The following is a 16,917-nucleotide window of genomic DNA, read 5'->3' on the forward strand; positions in this document are numbered from 1 at the left end:
TTCTGCTCTCAGGGGAAGAAGGAAAAGCTCATCTGGAGGAGCTCTTGACTCTGTTTGCTGTGGTGAAAACAGCATTTCTTTACAGGCTGTGTGTTGAGCCTTATATGCCATTCTTCTGTACAGATGGAGTGGACAGACACTTCTGCTTATTGTATCAAACATCAGGAAACACTGGTGAAGAACTGAGAAGTCTTAATGGGGGAAAAAGTGACTCTTCTCAATTGTGTAAGTTGTGTGCTTTTGGTGGTTTTTTTTCAGTTATGGATAGATGTGTTCCAAGCAGAAACAAATTTGACTGACGTAAGTACACTGAGTGAAAAAGTAGAAAATGGAAAGTTAGAATATTTATACCAAATCCTAGAAGCATTAGAAGCATCCAGCATGCTCAGGAAATGTGTTAATACATAAGATGTTAATAAGGTAACCCCACTGTCCTTACTACTGATGTTCTGGTTTGAGGAGGCCCTTATGGGTAATAGTTCTATCCAGCTTTTTGGAAAATCCAGACTGATGGCTTCCTGATTGCTGTGGACTTTGGTTGATTGGTACACTATAAAATAATGTGATCAAGACAGCAGAATCATATTTATTGGTGATGAAGTGTGTTGGTTAATGGCATGACAATGCTTAATCTTTTGTTGCAATCTTCTCAGTTAGGTAGGTACTTGCATACTAAGGAAAATCTTGTGTGCAATCTTCATTCTCATATAGTGCATGGCATCTGGTGTATTACTACATCCATAACTTGGACATTTTCCACTTTCAAATTATTCCTTTCACTTCTGTTTGAGTAATATGGGTGTTCTAAAGGTTAAAAGCTGCAATTAGCAATATTCCATTTTACACTTAACAAACTGGAACTTTTAATGAATGCTGAGCAGGTCATAAAAAAGTGCATTCCTTCTGGAATTCTAGACATGGATAACATAAACAGCATTAACCTTTCCAAAACAGCAAGAATGATGCCTTCAAGAGTACAGGTAATAATGCAAAGCCTTTCTATATTTAGTATTGAACTTTGACACTTCAGCACAGGAGAAGATAGACTGGAATGATGATGGCTTCAATCTATTTATAAATGCAGCATTAGACATGAGATTGTAAATTCTGACTACAGTGGTGAAGAAATTGTGGCTGTGAATGTGATATTTGTCCTACATGCTCACATTGTCTAGACATCTTACTTGGTCATGCAAATAACACTGGTCACAAGCAATAAAAGAAATCATTGCAATATGTAGAGAAGATGTGACTTTACAGTGATAAAAATGCTGAGTTCATTGATTAGCTATTATATGACACTTAGAAATTATACTGTGGTACAATATTTGCTGTGGTTGTGTTCCATTTGGATATGTAGCACACTTGCTGCCTATTTGCATTAGGCTTCAATGATCTATGCTTCCTCATAAAATAATCATTCTGAAGAGTGATGAAAGAAGCACAGAGTACAGCTTTTCTCAGTTTCTAACTCAGCACTGACAATGGAGTATATTAGGCGTCATACAACTCTTGCATTCTGGGTAAAATACTCGTGTTGGAGCTCTCAGAGTCATCTGACTATGAAGCTGAGAGTAGTCCCCTCTGCAGATATGCTGATGCAAAGTTTAGATGCAAATTGACATGCTGCTGAAGATTCTCAAAGTTATTTGCATTTGTTTATGCTCTTTGTTAGGATGCATAATCAAAACAAGAAAATCCAAACTAGATAACCTATGTGAGCTAAAAGCTTGATGCTGTTGAAGTTGTTGCAAGATTCCCAGCGATTTGAGTGAGAATTTTTTTATATATATGGTGATGACAGTTGTGTCTTGGGTCTCAGATTAGAATCTCATTTAGATTAGAAACTCATCTAGATTCTGTACTGCCTGGAGGAAAATAAACATTTCTACAGTGTAAAACATCTGATTTGTTTTAGATGTCCATATTTGCAATAAAGTGGAGTTGTTCTTTCTTTTTTTTTTCTTTCCCTGTTAAAGTTGTGAAGATAGTCTTCCAGATATTGATGTCTGCAAAAGCTTGGCTTTGTACTGAGAAGCTCCATCCTTCCCACGTGCTTGTGCTTCCCTCTCTTGTGATTCAAACCAGTGTATTCTTCTAAGCCAGTCAGAGCCCACAGACGGAGCCCACTTAAAGATGAGCAAATGTGTTCTAGTTGGACTGGGGGGTAAAATTTGCGTGTCCTAGACTTCCAAAATGAGAACTGCTTGCCTCAAGTCATGCTAGACTTCAGTGAAATCTACATCAGTAAATCTTTTTGTCGCATTTGAAGAGACCTTGAGGGCTGGCACGTAGGTTCTCTCCTTTGCTGATTTGAATGCATTTATTGCCAAAGGGGAAGAGTGCCATGTGGATAAGGTAGGAGACTGAATTGGATTAGACATTGTTAGACAGTAGATAACTGCTTTTTCACTCAAAGCAGTGCTATAGCATATGTCTGTGAGTAGTAAAGTGTTGCAAAATATGTTAAATGTTCTTGGTGACAAGCCAGAAATACATGTGTTAAACATGTCCAAATAACCAAGATATCTCATTTGTTAGACACAACCATTTCTCTGGTGCTGAGCTCACTGGTTGCAAGGCAGCTGCTGTCTCTTGTACAGAGATTGTTATGTGCTGGGCAACTGTGAAGAAAGTAGGTCATTTGCAGATAATATGGGTGTTCAAGTTGTTGAGCAGATTCTTCTGATACATTCTGCAGAGTATCATTCTCAGTATTTTCAGATTTATTTAGAAGAAAAATTGCTTCGGAGATGTGAAGGATCCTTTAGCTTTGTTGTTAAGATTCTTTTTTAAATTGCACAAATGTGTGTGTCATTGAAGAAGAGGAGAAGAAACCAAAAAGAAACCACAGGTGGTCTGAGAAAATTGTATTATTTGTTCTTTCTTCTTTGTTGGTACTGAACTTTTGCCCTTGTTTGATGATGCTGGCTGTAGCTCACTCAGAGATTAACTGTAGTCTGTGTCAGGAAAGTACTTTAATAGATGGATGTGTGCTCAGGGCAGTTTCCAAATACAGTCAACATATGCTGCAATCTAAGATTAGTAATTTTTCACGTTTACACACCTTCCGTCAGCACCTCGCTTCAACAAACTTTGTCATGTTGCAGGGAAAAACTAGCCTTTTGATAATGTGCATCTCAATATGTGATCTATGAATGTGTTTGATGTCTTTCTGTGGAGCAGATGAGTGTCAATTGTAAAGATTCTCATGTTAAGAATATTTAGTGTAAGACATCTGTGGACCTTTATTACTGACTAGCTCTCAGTTTGTATTCCAGAGACTCCTTCTTATAAACTACACTGGTCAAATTCCTCCAAACTGGTATTCAGAGGAGACTATAAGATAAAATACCATGCCTCAAAGAGGATCATCCCCTCATGACCTACATTTTAACAGAAGCGAAAGTGAAAGAAAAACACTTTGTTGCATTAGATAGCTGGTAATGAGCTGACAAAGGTGTTAGGGCAGCCAGGTGCTGTTTATCTCATCTGTACTCTGTATTAAGTGTTGGGCAGCTGCACAGAGTGAGCAGTCTTGTGTATTTTTAGAGGTGTGAGAACTGTTATGAGAAGCCAAATACTTCTTAATTTCCCCTCCCATACTCCACTTAAGAGACTCTCACTTTACCCACCCTTTGTTGCCAAGCTGCAGTGTATTCTGTTGTTATTTAAGGAAAACCCTGTCACCATTGATTGTGGCTTCAGTTTTTGGCCCACAGAAGGCAGGCACAGGCAGCTTCTTCCTTTTCCCAGCCTCTACAGAGGAGAAGAGCTAGAGGGAGGCTGTTGCTTAAGTGGCATTAGTTATTGGTGTAGAGCTGAAGTAGCATAGCTGTGTTTTGTGGAGAGGCTGAGAGGAGTGCTGGAGGTACAGGCACCTGTCAGTCTGGAGAAAAATAATTCTAGCGCATGGAATGTGAAATTCAGTTGGATTTTTTTTTTTCCCTGGCTCTTTTAAAATAATTTTTATTGGTCTTATTTCAATTAAGCCAGCAGATGAGAGAATCCCTAACTTGTCTGCCCTAACACAGACTTCATCAACCAGTCCATCACCTGTAACAGTCACAGGTCATGTTTATTTACTTTTATTTTTTAAACTAGTTTGTCTTATATCCTAGGGAGAAATCAGGCTGCTGTTTTGGGGTCTTTTTTATTGCTCATTACACGTATAGCATGTGTGGAATTTGTAGTAGATAAAATGCACTGGAAGTAGGTATTTTTGTGTGAGCTTATGTGCTAAATATTTCATATCTCTTTGAAATATTTGTTGATTTAGAGGAATCCTATACTCTTGATTTCTTCATACACATTTGTTTCAAAATGTTATCAATTCTGTGATTCCTAATCAGAAGCATTTAGAAAGCTACAAGATTGCCAAGTTTTGGCTTTTAATTTTGCAGCGTGATATTTTTTTTTAAATGACAGTTTACAGTACAGCTAAAAATCTTGCAAAACTTTAAGTAGGTTCTTGGAAATTGTCTTTAGCACCTCAAATAAAAGTTATTTCAAAATTTTGGATGAATTTTTTTCATCTCTTTTGGAGAAAGTTCTCAAAGGTTTATTTCCTTAACTGTTCAAAAGGCAGTGTTGTGATGTGCTCAAGACTACTTCTTTCATGAAGTACATTTTTTCAGAAGGATTTATAAAATGTTCTAGAGATTAACTTAGTGACTGTAACTGTTTCTCTTGCTTTAATTCTGGATTAAAGCAGTATGATGTCAGATGCTGTTGACTTTCCTTTCTTCAAGCATTGTGTGATGCAATCAGTCTTCACATCAGAGACAATGAGAGCTTAGTGGTACAACACGTTCTTGGCAGGAGTTGTGATACTGGGATCAAGATTTTGGCAAGGGCAAACTCCAGAGTGATCTCCTGGAAATGATTCTTGGAAAATTCATGATTCTTGGAAAATTTGCATCTACTTTCAGATCTAAGAAATGATTGCCTGCATTGGTAGCAAATTGTATTATTTCTTCCTAGAAGGAGCTTGGAAAGGCCATGGATTCTTGCAGCTGCTTTTAGAAGTTTAGATACATTCCTATCATTCAGAGGTGAAGGAACTGGTTATTTTTTGTGGGTGCAATAGAGATAAGGAAAAAACTAGCTCAAAATTTGTAATTTTGGACTTCCTATTTTCACCTCTCTGAGACTGTTGAGAAGGGGAGGAAGAATGCCTGGGTGGCAAGAGTAGAGGAGTTTGGGCAATGAGATAGGGAGGGACTGTAATGGCAGTCTGAAATTCAGAAATAAGCTTTTTTGAAGGGCTCCTCTAGAACACGAGGAATTTGTCAAACCAGCACTCTGGTGCACAGTGCTGTGGAGTGGAGAGAGGCCTACAGTGCTGCATGGAGTGAAGGAGAAAGAGAAACAAGCATGAGTGAGCTGGGAGCCAGGACTGCAACTTTGATTTCAAGTCTGTAGAGCTTGGCAGGTCTCTGTAATTTTGAGTGAGAAATATGTGCACCCCAACCTCAGTGAACATTTGTCTTTTTCTCATAACATTCTTTAACTGTTCTCTTTGGTTGCTCTCCCAGTGCATTCCAGAAAGCAGCTTTCTGCAGGCTGTGTTAAAAGAGGATGCCTCTGGCCTGTGTCAGCTCAGGGATTTACATCACTATTGAGTATTTGGTACTCCTTTATTTACTTTAGGAATGCCCAGTGATCACTGTATAAAAGGACACAGAATAGCTGTATCATATGAATACCCGTCTCAGTTTAAAAAGGGTAGACTCTTTACAGATCCTTTATGAACAGTGCTGATAATCCTTGCAACATGAGGTCTCTTTCCTGATCCTCCACCAGAGACATTGTCAGACATTCCCAGCATTGCCTCTTATGAAAACCAGTAACTCTTTGAACTTTCATGCAAGTCTGTGGCACTCATCATCTTTGTGTTTTCTAGAGGAGCAGTCATTTTCTCACTGCTTTTAAAAGGTTAATGCATTTATTGAAAAGCATTTTCATAGTTCTGTTCAGTGTTGGAGTACATGAGCTCAAGAGAAATTCAGGCTAGATCAATTGTTCTGTTGGGGCAGCAGCTTGTTCCCATCTTCTGCTTTTGCTGAAAAGTTGGCAGATCTTTTCTGCAGAGATAAAAGGTGGCATAGCTGGATAGAGTCCCCCCAGCCCTAATTTGAAAAGCAGTGCAAGTGGCTGAGAAGTTGTGAGTGACAGCAGCTGGCTGTCAACAGACATCTTTCCTTGGTGCTCCTCAGATATGAGCAGAAAACGTTCTATTGGTAAATGCCATGCACATGTAAATCTGCTCCACTCTTCCTTTTCCAGGGGAAGTAGCAGGGAAGGGTCCAGCTGAGACACCTGTTCCCCTTTGGTAGGAAAAGTTTAATGGTTTGAGCTGGCTTGTATCAGTGTCTAGGGACATAACAGGCCTTCTCATCTCTTAATGTTCACTAAGAGATCATTCCCTAATCTGCCAGCATTGCTCAGGGTCTTCCTCATACATGGGATTTCAGAGGATGCTCATAACAGGATTCACTGAGATTGTTACATTGCTGACCTTAAGCCAAACCTGTGCAAATCAAAGGCATCTTATTGGAAAAGACTGATTGATGTGGTGACTTGGAAAATCGGGGACAAACAGGCAAAGAATCTTCAAACTGGCCTTAATGTTTCTTAAACAGACCATTTACTTTCATAGAAAATATTGCTGTTTCTCCATTATGCCTCTTCCAAATATTAAAAGGTATTTTCTCTGGCAGGAATTGAGCTTTAGGCTATAGATCAAACAGGTTGATACATTTTTCTGGCCTCTTTTTTTTCTAAGTTTTTTTTTGATTGATTTCTTTGTATTCTCATCAACATCTACTCATATTGCATTTCAATGTGGTCTGGCCAGCAGTCTTGATATGGAGACAAAAATCTTTAGTCTTGTTTAACCAAGCTGGTAAGGAAGGTGTATTTTCATCCTGAAGTGGGGGGCTGTCCTTGCAATATGGTACCGGGATTTTGTCTCAAGATTTTCAGTTTCTACACTAAAGTAAGTGTAAAATAAGTAATTAAATGCTACTTCATTGGCATTGGGGTCTGTTTGAATTCTTTCTCTGGAGCTGCAACTAAAATCAATGACCAAAATGAAGCAATCTTAATGTGGAATTACATACAGTTACTTAAAGCATATTGCTGCTGGGTTTGATACTCCATAACTTTGTCCTTACAACTGTACAGCTGGAGAATGCAGCTGGTTTTAGCATTGCTGAAAGTTGGCTGACTCTGCAGCAACATCCAGGCCTTTTTGGACACTGTGTGATAAAAATACAACACTGCTAGTGCTCTGTTTTTATTATTAGTGGAGGTGCAAGTGCTAAAAATATGTCTTGCTTTCACAAGAATCTAAGCACAGACAATGCTGCAGAGAGCTCCTTTCTGTCTGTGTCTCATTTGCTTGATCTATATCTGGAATTGAAAAGGGCCAGGAGGTTTCCACATAAATCTTTGAGATTTCTATGTTCCCCTCAGTCTCAGCTTTGATATTCTTTCTTTAAAGAAATTTAGACCATAGCTGTTTTAGTATCAAAGAAAACCTCAAGTATGTGAAGTTGGATGTAGGTGATGCAGCCAGAAGTTTGCACGGAGCTTGTAACAATAGTGGGAGGTGTGAACTACTGCCTTTACCTCTACTGAAGGTTAGTTTAGATATTTAGCAGAATTGTCTAATTGAGTATATTAAGTATTTAATTCCTTAGAAAGAATGAAAATACTAGAGACAACAGAGCTTGATGTGTGGTGGGAGGCATGTTATGTTGATAGCTCAAGCAAGTGGCATTTGGGAATTGCTTCTGATTGTTGGTGTTATGAAGGAGAAGTCCAACACTAAATTTCATCAGGATCAGAACCAAAGAGTGGGGATTTCAGAATTTTAGTATCTCTGAGGTATATTTTTTCCTGTAGGTAGAAAACCTGTCACACTTCATTCACATTCCTACTCTAAGATTAAACAGAAAAGCATTAAAACACTTCCAAGTCTGAAATGAGACACTTCTTCCAGGAGTCCTGAATTCTGGACTGGTTGTTGGGGTTGGGTTTTTTCACTCTGGTGCCTATCACTTGAAATCCTTTTTGCTTTAATAAACTGTCTTGAACCTGATCAAACACCGTCTATAGGTATGAATCTGTGGATGTGAAAGGTGAGGAAGGAAAAAATTATATCGATTCCCCTTGTTTGGGTCCTGTGCTGCAGTTGATTCTTTAGCTTAATTAAGTTAATGACTCACTGGATAACTCACTGCAATTGTTCATTTTTTCCAGCATTTTTTTCTATGCTGGAAAAGTTCTCTCCTGTTGATATCCCTTAAAAAAAAAGAAAAAAAAAAAAAAAGCGGGGGGGGCATTCAGAAGGGTAGGGCACTACAATGTTGTATGCAGACATCAGGTGTGTGTTCCATAAAACTGATTACCCAAAGCAGAGCTTGACATTCAGCAAAGAAATTTCAACTGTAGAATGGCTTTTATTAAAACCCAAAACCAATCCTACATGCAGACTTTGCAAGAATAAGAAGAAACAACATTCTTGTCTTTGCAAGAACAAGAAGAAACAATAACCAAAAAAAAGCAAAGCAGAACCACTTTTTGATATACATGATAAACGTGGATGATACAGATTTATTCTACTCCTTTTCAGATTTGAAACCACAAGAGAGAGAATATTCTCTTCTTTGGTGGGATTGGAGAGTAGTTTGTTTCCTTAAATTTTCTGACAGTGCTTGAGAAAATGATTTGTTTTGTTTTGTTTAGAACCAGGGGCCAAGCAGTTGCAGAGTTTATAACTCAAGACAGGGTTATTAAACAGACATATAGGAGACTGTAACAAACTCAGAAAACCTAGTGAAAGAAAGAGGAAAACTAGTTTTGCAATGGGACCTTAGACCACACAACAGGCAAGCAAATGACTGTGACACGTCACTTGGAAGCCATTGCAATTTTCTTTCAGGCAAGTAGGAGGACTCTGGTTCTTTCATTGGATTATAAACCATTCTGTTTGCTATCTCTTTTTACCTCAATGTGATTTATAAATCTCTTTTTTTTTTTTTTTTTTTTTTTAATCCCTGGCCAGGTTTGAAGCTACATCTTCAGTGAAATAACTGATGAGAACAGAAAAAAGTTTATACACATAAAAACTGCAGTTCTCGTGCAATAGTTGTTTGAGCCTGGCAACTGGACGGAAAAGGCAGGACTGCAGCTTTTGTCTTGAGGATGATTTGTTTAGCAGGGTTCCCCTGAGTTTACTGCTGATTTTCAACTGTTTCCAAATTCTTCATTCCAGACCTTCTACCTGAAAAGTTCCAAGCAAAGTTTCAAGAACAGTTAAATACTTATATAGAGCTTCTCAGGAGGCTTCAAGAAATGAATGGGAAGGATTTATTGTCCCATTTGGACAACCAGTAAATGAGTAAATTGTGCCAGTTCCAGGAGATCAGAAAAAGGTAAAGATAGCATCACAGTAACCCTAAAGCCCATCTGAATGTATGTGTGAGAACCTGTAATCTTCATAAGGGTCCTGTCTCAAAACTAACAGACTAACCTTTATTTTGCAAAGACAGGAAGACTGGATATTGGAAGTGCAAAGAAAAAAAGAAAAGGCAAAGTCTGAAATTCTGAGGCTGGTTCCACAGATTTTTAAAATTCTGTTTGTTAGTTTTATTTCTCCCTGCAATAGAAAGTTTCAGGGACACTATGTTGCATTTTCCCCTCTTACAGGACATGAAAATCACTATATAATTTTTATACCAGATAAACCTATATATTTATTTCCTCCCCTTTCAAAAACTGCTCATGTGATTGCTGTCATTACAAGAACAAAGATTCACTTCCTCTTCCCTTGCTGGATTTCAAGAAAAAGTTTGTTCTATTTGCTTCTTGAGAGAGTTCTTTGGGGTTTTGTGGTGGTGGTTGGGTTTTTTTTGTTTGGTTTGATTTGATTTGCTTAGTTTCTTTTAATGAAGTGAATAAAGAAGGAAAGGTGTGAAAGAAGAAAAGTGGAGTATGAAGGAAACTATTTTTAAGAAGTTAGAAATGTTTTCCTCTTAACTCTGAAAATATTCTTTTAGCTTTTTTCTTTAAAAGCATAAATACATGTGCATGGACACTGCCCTGTTTAATACTGTATAGTAATGTCTTTTCCATGTCCTTCCATAAGTTCTGCTATCTTATAAAACTTGAGATATTTTACAGGGTGGGGAGAGTAAGAAACAGAATGAAAAGAATGCTAGATGCTGGTTGGGGTTTTTTTGTTACACTTGGAACATTTTGTCCAACATCAGGCACGTCTGTGTGATTTCACTATCTGCTGCCTGGGCAATGGCAGGTACTCTGAGAATCTTGATTCTGTTCAGGAGGAAGCTGTCCAAGAGCACTGGGAGAAGCACTAAAGGCAGCCTGTGAGCACAGCACGTAGGACCAAAACATCAGAAAGCTTTTGGAACTCTCCCTTGGAAGGGCTTGCTTACTCCAAATGCTAGACTTGTGGATGAAATATGACTCAGAGCACCAATCTCAGTAAGAATCAAGGAAAAGGAAAATAAATTATGTGGGAGACTAATGTGTAATTAAAATTTTAGTGGTAATTTTTTTTTCAACAAAACATTGTTCTTAGAGCCAAGCAATAGTTCAGGTAACTGCTATAGATTTACAAAGCATTTTTCTTGGCACTGGGTAGTAGGTTATTTTTGTTATTCTCAAGCACAGTGACAGTTGTTCATAACAGCAACAGTCCTTTTGCAGCTACTTCTATTGCTGCTTAGACAGGATCAGACTGGACAAACCTTAGAGAAGAAATGGAGAGAGACAAAAAAAGAATTATTTAATTCTGTCTGGCATTCCCCTCAAAGTGATCCACAAGAAGGTAAAGAAATTTTTTCTTCCATTTTAAGTATCCTAGAGATTAAGAGCCAAATCCATAATGGTAAAACTTGTTCTTTAAATATCTGTGATATTCTTGATAGTCTCCCAGCAGTTTTAAAGGAATAATTGTGAAGTGAACATGTAGAGACTGTAGGCAGGAGTAAACTCTTATGAACATACCAACATTCTTGAGTGTTGCAGGTACTGGTATGAGGCATTCCAGAAACTCTGTTAAAGACATATTTGGGGCTTGGCTGTGAGGCAATATCAGTTGTGCTTCCTTCTCCTACATTGCCAGTTGTTCCACACCTGAAGTTTCACAGTATTTAGATTTTCAATTCCAAAATCAGTGAATCACTCTTAAGTATTCCAATATCTTGTCTAGAATTACACACTAATTACCTGGCCAAGACTGGAAGAGAGCTGAGTATTTTGGCTCATTAACCCACTCTAATATCTACACTTGCCACTTCTATTAATAATTACCAAATCTTCATATTTATCAAAGCAGGCTGTTCCTCAGGTAGAATTATACTTGGAGATCTTTTATAGAGATACCAGTATTTGGTATTGCTGGTGCAGTTCCCAAGGATGTGATGATACTTTGTTGGAAGAAGATAATAATTTTAGAATTTTTATATATATATATATATATATATATAAATATTCATTGTATTTCCAAACCAGATCAGCTAGACAATGGTAGTTTTTTCATTCTGGGGAAGCAGTTGTTCATGTGTGATAGTAAAGCTGGAAAGAACTTCCTTGAACTCAGCTCATTCCCAAGACTCACTTGAACAGTGGATACTGGTTGTTTTCTGTCACCTGGGGAACAGGTCCCTGAGCAACCTGATCTAGTGTCAGTCAGTTGGCTTTGAACAAGCTTTGCACCAGGGGAAGTCCCAAGATCTGTTATTTTCTATTGTTAATAGGAGCAGAATTAAATTTCCAGTTGTATTGTCCTGTCTTATAGTTCCTCTCATTAGTCCTCTTCAACAAAAAATTACTTTCAAAATTTTAAAATGTTTAAGCAATTCTAAGCTTTTTCTTTGTCTTGAAACAAATGGTTTTTTGTCTGTATTTCCCTGAAATAACACTTACTTATCTATTAGTAATGGATTTTGAAAATGTATGACTCATCATTAACTCAGTTTCATTCATTTCACCATGATTATTTATTATTGTTATTTATGGTTGAAAATAGCCAAGCAGCTGTGACAAATCTGGGTAAGGAAATTAACTCAACATTCTTTTGTTCTCCTTTGTGTGTTTTACCTGTGTGTTGATTTTGGTTTTTTAACTTGTTGTTTTTTTTTTTTAAATCTGTCATGCTTTTCCTAATAAAATGCTATGTACTGAAGAAAGAAAGAAAGGTTTATAAGAGAATTTCCAGATCAAGCTCAAAGCTTGACAGGCTCCAGGCTTTCTGGCTACTGCATACAGGCCTTCCACTGATCACTTAGGGTTGCTCATAGGTTTCAGACTGGTGCAAAGCAGTGATTTCTTGATAAATGCCAATCAGTGTTTTTGCTGAGCTAAAATATCAGAGGAGGAGGAGCAGAACTATGGGAATTTTGGGACACAGCAGCACATTCATTTCAGATGCAAATTACAACCTTATTTTCACATGATATTGCCTGATTCTGCTTATCCCCACATCAGTGCTGTGAACCTAAGAAGCAAGGCTTTTATTTCAGTAGCTGTTTTCCAACCTGTTTAGCACCTACTAGGACAACTGAGATGGAATTAATAATTGCTGGAGTTGTAGAATAATTTTCTGCAGTGGTGATTTCAGTTTTGCTGGAAGAATCACAATTCAAATCTTAAAAGTGTAGGGGTTTTGTTGGAAAATTTCCATTATTGAAAATGTGAGCATGGATTGGTTTTTACACCCAAATGCATTTTCAGAGGCTTTGCACACTCACAGGGCTTTGACTTCTAATCCAAAGGAATTTTTGTATGATTTTAGAATTAAGATGACCGTAGCATATTGCATTAATAAAAGAAAAGGAGAAATGTGAATGTAAAATATGTTCCATGCTCATGTATGACCTTATCAACACCATCAACAGAAATACACAGATTTAAACCATTGAGAAATTTGGCCTTCTATTTCATTGACTTCTCTTCAAGCCTTTCAACAGTGGGAGGCAAAATGAGTTCAAGTCAAAAACATTCCCATGGGTTCTGTGGCAAAGTGGCTTTTGCTCGTATTATGAATGACACAAGTTTAATATCTGGTAAGAAAAAAATATATGTTTATACTAGACAAATTATCTCTTGCTGATATTAAATGTCAGCACTATTGCAGCAGAATCCCAGATGAATGTGGGTTTGCTGCCAGCATATACAAGGACAAAATGTTCAGAACCATTTTGGGAACTGGTATCAATCTGGCACAGTCTGCACTTAACTTGCAGTCGCATCCATCCGAACCAGCAATAAGTAATTTCTCTGATGTAAACAAGGATAAAGAGAAGGAAAAGTCTGAAATTATGAGAGCAAAGAAGGAGAAGTGTTGATGCAGAGTCCAGTTGCTAAATAACAAAGCAGTGAAGCAGCTGCTGAGAGGGAGTGATTGCCCTCACAGAGCTTTCTGGGAGTCTGCAGACACCTTCACACATTCTGAAGGGCTGTGAATAAGAGATCACTATGTGTAGTTTTCTGAGCTGTTAAAATGGCCACATTCAAACTTCCTCTGAGTTTTCAAGTTGTGGGGAATAGTGCTATATTTCAACCATTTGAATGGAAACCATTGCACAGCATATTGTATTTTCCATAAATGCTGCATAGTATGAGAAACAGAATGAAGATCCTCTAGGGAAAAGGATGCAGACAGCTGGCAGTGAATTGAAACTGCTATTTAAAGGACTATCTCAGGATTAGTGTAGATGGCTCTGGTAAACTTGAAATTTGAAGAAACTCAAGGAAGAAAGTTGAATGGGGCTGAGGGTTGGCATAGAAGTTTCAAAATGCTTTGTGCTTTGCACAGCACTAGAGAAAACTGCATAAGACTTGCACATACAAAATGAAGTCACAGACATCATGATAGCACATGAAACAACTGTCAAATGCTCAATAACATGCAGTGGAAGGAATAATTTTAGGCAATTGTGTAAATTGGCTGTAAAATGGGAAGAAGATGAAGTATCATTGACTCAATGAAAATAATGAGATTATTTGTTCAATATTAAGCAGCAATCAGAGAAACAAACTACCTGTGTAGGAGTTTAAAGAAAGGGCCAGAAAGTAATACTGAGCTTGTAATGTTTTAAGTTTGCTGCAGCCACACCCTTGCAGTATGAGGAAACAAAAAGGGGCCAATGCCCTCAAGTCCCAGAAAGACACACCTAAGAGAGAAGTAGGACTGTAACAGTTGAGGAGAAAAGGCCTGACTGGTGTTTGTACTGGTGTGCTCTGAAATAGCCCACCTGTGTTTCTTTTCACCTTTTCTATAACACACAAGCAAGAGCATTCTTGTAGATTGGAAAGCATTGCTTTTAGAATGGCTTTTCTTCTTCTTTTTTTTTTGTGCCAGAGCAATAAAGCAATGCACAGTAAAACTTGTCACTGTCAGATGTCCGTGAGGCCAAAAGAACTGCTGGATTCTTGTGCTCCTCTCCAAAGCATTAGTCACAGTAGTAGGAAAAATAATAGCAGATCTGGCTGGATTAATAGCCTGATTTATGATAACAATTCCTGTATTTCAAAATCCCATTTGAAGTGCAACATGCTGGTATTTGTATTAATGCTATATACAAATAGTACTCCTGGTCAAACTTCCCTAACTTTAGGGTATTTTCTAGCCCATTCAATATACTCCCTAAATTTATTTAGGGGTATTTCCTAGCCCACTCAATATACTGCCAGTTCTTACCAAAAGACCATAATATCAAAATCTTTGACTTTAAAAAGCAGGTATCTTCCTTTAAACAGTATTCCTTTAAACTCCACAAAGCAATTATTCTTTCAAACTCTGGGTCACTATTCATCTTACTGACACACTAAAGCTTTGCAGTATTTTAGGGCAGCAAGTTATAGATGCTCAGTTTTTGAAAGATTATAAATAAGGATTGCAACCTGGCTCTGCAGTTGAGTAACTGCCACTAACTTCAGGGCAAGTGAATTTGATTCCCTGGTGCTATTGCTATCTTTACTGATCAGTGTGGGTGCTTTGTTGCAATTTCTTGAGATGCAGTTGGGTTTTAATTCTTGTATTGTTTCTGTGAGAACAACACTACATGTTTATTCTTGCCAGAGTGGAATGGAAGCCAGTAATTTGATTTTTGGGTCTTACAGAATATTGTCTATGACTGGTTTGTTTCAACACTGGACAGGGTTTGAGAACAGTTTTTCTCCTTGTTTGCTGTACTTATTCATAGCTACAGAGAGAGCATTTTATTGTCAGGAGGCTGTCATCTGTTGGGTTGAATTACAAACAGTCAGGGTCATGATTCTTTGTTGTTTAGGTTCTTGAAAGGCTTGAAATCATTAACATTCTTAGAATGACATGTATCATAAATCACGACATAGGAAAATTAGAGGGATTTACTCATGTACATGTAATTTCAACTGCAGGGTATACAAATACATGGTTGTACTTATGCTTTCCCCAAACACTTCTATTTTGTGCTCTGGTGGCCAGCACAAAGTTCTCTGAGATCCCTGATTTCTCTGTCCTGATCCTTATATTGACCATCATGAAAGAGGTAAGGAGTTAAATGAAAGAAGATAGAATTGCAGCTCGTAGGTGTTCCAGATGCTCCTCAGAACCCTCTAGTGCTGCCATACAATATGCTTTTCTGACTTGTGCCAAAGGACCAGTACACAAGTAACCCCAATTAAGAACAAACTAGAAGATTTCATTTCTAAACAGCATAGAAGGAAAAGGGCTAGTGATTCACTTCTGAAAATCTGGCATGGTCAAGATGAATTATGTCATTTGTACTTGGTCACTTACACAATGCTTGTTGTAGAAACAGCTGTGTCGAATATGCTAGGAAAGAAACCAGTATTTTGGAGCTCCCAGAAGGTCTAAATATGTTCCTTTCATCTTCCAGTAGTGACAGTGCTCTTTTAAAAGCTAAATTCTCTGACTGAGAGAACAAAATTTTCTTCCTTAATAGTTAGAAAACTACTGCAGCGTAGGCAGAATAATGTGTGTTGTTTCAAGTTTTGATATGGAATGAAATAAAGAGTTTGAATGGCAATAAGGTAGATTCTACTTAGCTTTGCTTAATGCTTAGTTAGGGATAATGTACTATTTCTTTGGAAGTGTGTAATATCTCTGTCACTTGGGCTTTCAAGTACAACTCTAACAGACAATTACCAGGTAGATCTGAACCTGCTGTGGGACAGAAGAGAAGTCCCTAGAGTCCCTGGCATGAACATTTTGTATGGTTCTGTAATTACAGGTTTCACAGCCTCTGCAGGTTTGGTTATTCTTTGAAGTACAATTATTGGGCAACTTAATAACATAGACACAAACAAAGACATTAGAGGCACAAGTAGTCCTACAAATCAAGAGATCAAGAAAATTATAGCTATTTTGATGAAATATAAGAAATAGTGAGATTGAAAGGATAGTATAGAAATAGTTTAGTCTGCATTTAGGTGCCAGAATGTCTGCACATAGGCTTTTAAGAATTACTTCTTTTTGCTGTCCATAGCTGATGCTTACTATGTCTAGCTGTGACAAAATTCTCTCCTTAGATTAATGACATCTAGGCCAGTTCCAGGAAAGAGGATAATTTGGAAGTGAATTTAGTATCTGTTGAAGACAAAGAAAAGAGTTAGTCAGCCTAAAATTTAGGGTAGTTTTACTGGCAAAAGTTTTATTGCTGCTCCTGTTCCTTGAGACTTAAAAGCTAAAATGTACTACCAGTATGTAGTATAGGAGCAATTCGGGTGGGCAGAGGATGGCCCATCTCCATCAGTGTTTTCTGTCAGTGGCTTTTATTATATGCCTGAGTAGGGCATAATGCTGCACAATTTACAAAGGTGCTGAGGGGCTGACTTGATAACTTAAGCTCCTATAGTGTATTTTTCTTTAGGGAT

Source organism: Vidua macroura, chromosome 12 (assembly GCF_024509145.1).
Source record: "Vidua macroura isolate BioBank_ID:100142 chromosome 12, ASM2450914v1, whole genome shotgun sequence".
Taxonomy (NCBI): Eukaryota; Metazoa; Chordata; class Aves; order Passeriformes; family Viduidae; genus Vidua; species Vidua macroura.